This window comes from Echinops telfairi, unplaced genomic scaffold (assembly GCF_000313985.2).
Source record: "Echinops telfairi isolate 266 unplaced genomic scaffold, ASM31398v2 ScPeMD7_7412;HRSCAF=8450, whole genome shotgun sequence".
Taxonomy (NCBI): domain Eukaryota; kingdom Metazoa; phylum Chordata; class Mammalia; order Afrosoricida; family Tenrecidae; genus Echinops; species Echinops telfairi.
In genome coordinates, this window is record NW_022111312.1 from 17337385 (window position 1) to 17342023 (window position 4639).

A 4639-nucleotide genomic window follows, 5' to 3' on the forward strand; every position below is an offset into this window, starting at 1 on the left:
CCACTGCGAGCTGTGAGAAGTAGGAGGTCTTATTCATGTCACCGGCTGTTCCCCTAGTTATCGGGGGTGTCACAGTGGCAGAGATTCCACCCGGGGTGGGCACTGTTGCTGTTTCTGCGGCTCTGGGCTCCCGGAAACACTGGCAGAGCAGCCCGAAAACACACACAGCAAACGAAGCTCTCCAAAGGCAGCTCCTGTTTCCCACTGACCTTTTGTCGACGTAAACAATTAATCCACACAATGTTCTAGACAATTAATCTTGCAGACAGGTTCAGAAGTCTACCAGCTTGCAGAGGGAAGCGGACCTCTCAAAATATACACACGAGAAATTTCACACACACAAAAACAGCCTTTAAAAGGTCCCCAAGTTTCTGGGCTAGGATGCATTGCACTTCCCCTTGGACGGAAGGATGGAGGGAGACTGGGGCCCAGTCCTGCGGTGCCCTGCGGGCTCCCAAGTGCTGGGTTTCCAATCGCAGGCTTCTGAGCAGCCTCAGAGGAGCTGAGGAGCAGCTGAGCTCTCCACCACTGGCGCCACCCAAGGACGCCTTGTGAATCCCGCCTTAGCACGCGCTTTCCTTCGCCTTTTGAAACAAGGAGCTGAGATCTTGACCGGTGATTGCAGGAACACCTCGGTTTGCTGCACTTCGCTTGACTGCTCTTTGAAGACTGTGTAGTGTTTACAAACAGAGGGGTTTGGGGCCACTTTTCCAGCAGCACACGCTCACTTTCAGTCTCTGCGACCCATTTCGGTCCTTCTCATACTATTTCACGCTTTTCAGCACGCCGTTTCACACTGCACAGACTACAGAACCGTGTCAATACAACTTCTATATGCACCAGGAAATGCAAAGAAATCGTGTGACCCGCTCTGGTGTGATATTCGATTCCTTGTGGTGATCTGGGGCAGGACCAACAACAGTTCCAAGACACTCCTGCTCCTGGCCGCTGTCTCTGGGCACCATCACGTCATTTGAAAACTCCTATTGACCCACGCACAAGGGAGCGAAACACTGACGCCCCACCCCCACCGCGCACTGTGCCATCGGCACAATCGTTACATTTGAGCCATCGGTGCAGCCCCTGTGGCCATCCATGTCCTTGAAAGCCTTCCTCTTTTTCACGGACACTCTACGTGACCAAGCAGGATGTCCTTCCTGGACTGGCCCCGCCGGATCAGATGTCCAAAGGTCATAGAACAAGTCTCACCCTCCTTGCTTCTAAGGCATAGTCTGGCTGTACTTCTCTCAAGACGTTCCAGTATGATTCACACCCCACCAGGTCTACCCATTGTCTGTCCATTCAGTACATATGACAGTTTCCATCACCACAGTCCAGTTTTAGAATATGCCCATCACCCAAAAATACTTCTCCCACGAGCCCGTGTGTGATCAGTCCCCACTGTCCAGGCAACTGCTGATTGGCTTCCTATCTCTATAAATGGTCCCTTGTTGGGTATTTGTCACCGTGGGCTCACGTGATGTCCAGGCTCTGTGTCCCTTTTTAATCTAGCAAAATGCTCTTGAGGTCCGTCCATATTTCCACCATCACGATGGGGCTTTTATTGGTGAATAATATCCTATAATTCCCACGGGGAGGTGGTCATTAAAGAAGAAAGGATGGATGGACACAAGAAAGGAAGGGAGGCGGGGAGAGGGCGGGAGCAACTTCCAAAAGCATCACAAAGAGGCTGTGTAACTCCTGAAGTGTCCACGGCAATCAAATACGTGACCAGGAGGGCGCTTGGCACCCGCAGAGCCCTCATGCCCCATCTCTCCCAAGGCTGGGGTGGATGCCTGCGAGGCCGGGTGGGTGGGCAGAGGCAGAGGCTGAGATGGACAAGAAGGTGGGGCAGGGCCTCCTGTAGCGAGTTCTCCTTGTCCACACAGAACCGAGCATTGCCTGGTCCCGGGCCATCTCTGGGATGCCGCATCCACAGTTGCAACTAACATGTCAACTCATCTCTCGGAGGCCTTCCCTCGGCGCTGTGGGCCCTCCCCTCGGCGCTGTGGGCCCTCCCCTCGATCAAATGTCATGTCCTCTTCTGGTGCGTGGCCTTTCCCGGTGAAGCACCCCAAGTAAGGGATGTGGAGTCACAGCATCCTCCTTTGTAAGCACACAAGTCTATTCTGATGGTATGTCGTCTGAGACCCAAAAAATCAAGTCGATTCTGAGTCATGGTGACCGTGCAGGACAGAGTCGAACTGCCCTGTGGGTTTCCACATCGATCTCGACAGGAGCAGACAGCCTCTTCTTTCTCCAGTGGGATGACTGATGGATTTGAACTGAAGACTGTGTCATTAGAAGGCTAACTTGAAACCCACGATGCTACCAGGGCTCCGTCTTCTGAAACACACTCGTTCATCCTGGCAGTCAAGGGCATTTCCCGACTTCTTTGGCAAGACCACGCTTCAAAGGCATCAATCCCCCCTCTGTCCTCCTCATTCATGGCCGCCCAGCTTTCACAGGCATCCGAGGAGAATGGGAAGGCCAAGGCCCAGGTCAGGCGCACCTTACTGATCCATGAAATATCTTCAGCTTTGCCGGACTTTAAAAAAGACTTTGAGAGGAAGGGTGCCATGATATTAGGGAACCTCTTCTGGCTAAGAAAGTATCAGTCAGTGGAAGGGTCCATGTAGGAGAGTCCACCCCTCTGTACCCCTTTCTTCCCCAGGGAATTCCAATTTCAGACCTTGGGTTCTCAGCAAGGGCCATGGAAGACCTGAAGAGTAAGTTACAGCGCTTCTTTCTCGTTGTGCCATCTTCCCGGGATGGGAGTGGAGGTGTGCAGAGTACATGGGTTTCCCACTCAACAGTTCATCTGCAGGTTGTCCTGACTGGACTGCAATCCCACAATGCAGTAGCACTCTCCCCACTTCCTCCCTGGGGTTCCCCTTTCCATCCCTCCTTCCTTCCTCTCCCCTCAAGCCTCCTCAGCTTTCTCCCCCATGGAATGTGCTCTTGGAAGGTTGATGGTTCTACGAGGGGCAGGTGCCCTTGATAGGACTGTGCCTCTTACGGGCCTGTCTGTCGTTTGGCTAAAAGTTGAGTCACAGAGGTAGCGTGCCGTTCCAGGCTTGCAGGGTGTCTACAGGCCAGAGTCTCGAGGTTCTACCAGTCTCAATCAGACCAGTGAGCTTGGTCTTTTTGTGATGTTTAGCTGTGTCCCACCTTGCTTTCTTAAGCGTCCCTGGCTTTTTAAATCAGCTGAGGAAAGTGCCCTAGAAATCTGCCTTTACGCATAAACCACAACAAAGCACCTCTGAGGGCGCTTCAGCAAAGGAGCTCTGATCCCAACCCGGGAAAGAAGGAGAGACCCCCAGTTGCTCATTTTGGCAAGAGGTGGATGTGGGAGCCCACAGCCACATGAGAACTACAAGCACAGGCCCTCAGCCTTGGTTCCTGACTCGCACGCAGACTGCCTCTGGGAAGGACAATTCATCATCATAAAAACAAACATCCACTGCACACTCGCTCAGCAATGAGGATGTTCTCATTTGCATAATGATGGTGATTTGCATACGATGAAAATGTGCCCGAGTGAGTCTTGAGCTCAAGAAAAACACATTCAAATACGATACCGTCGGTACCATCTTCTCAGGGATCCCAATTTAATACTATTTATCCAAGGAACGAAACAAGAAAACAATATTGGCAGTAACATCCAATTGCGCTTGAGGGCTGGTTGGAAATTACACTTGAGGAGACATGAGTGAGTCCCTCTGCCTTCTCTTCAGTCCCTGTTGGAAGGAGAGAGGATTGTCTAGAGGTAAGAGGCTCTCCAAGCTGATGATGGGGCTTGATTTCCAGTTCTGAGCCTGCAGGATGATCGGGGAGAATCATCCGGCCAAGCAGGAGGCTCCTAGGCTGAGCCAGGGCCCCAGCCAGGAGCAGGGAGCCCTTTCTTAAGAAAGGTGACCTCCAGGGGAGCAAGGGAGCAGTCCTCAAGGTCAGGGCACCCTCAAGGTCAGTGCACCCGTTCCGAGCTGCACCAGAAGTAGGCAGGAACGCGTGGCCAAAAGCCCATCTGAGGGCTTGTCCCTGAAGAGGACAGGGCCTTCCACTGGCTCAGCAGAACCAGAAGTGCAGCCTGTACCTCTCGGGCTGATGGCCAGTCACCCGCTTTCCTTGGGGACACCTGAAATAAATGTGCTGCCTCTGCCTCATAGGGAGGGCATCCCAGGGCTGGGGTGTGATTTCCACTTCAAAGGGAGGGTCCCTCCTGTGATCAAAGCTAAGACAGTACAACACAAGGGACACACCAGGCTGATGAAGGCTCACAGCCCACAGCTGCTGTCCCAAGGGGGCCTAGATCTGAGGCCCTGTAGGCTCTGAGGGATGATCATTGGGGCTGTGATGGAGGATGGACAGCCCTTCCTCCAGTCACATAGATCGATATCTTTTCCACTATTGTTTTCACTGCAACTCACAGTAAAGACTATGTTTCGCATTACAGCCTAAGGTATACAGACATCGGCATACTGTAACACACACACAGACACACCCCAACACGCACACACACTCATACACCTATACACACAAACCTATACACATACATTCACACTTGCACAGATGCACTCACATATCTGTATACACACCCAAATAGGCACACAGCTCCACACACAAACCTCCTCACACA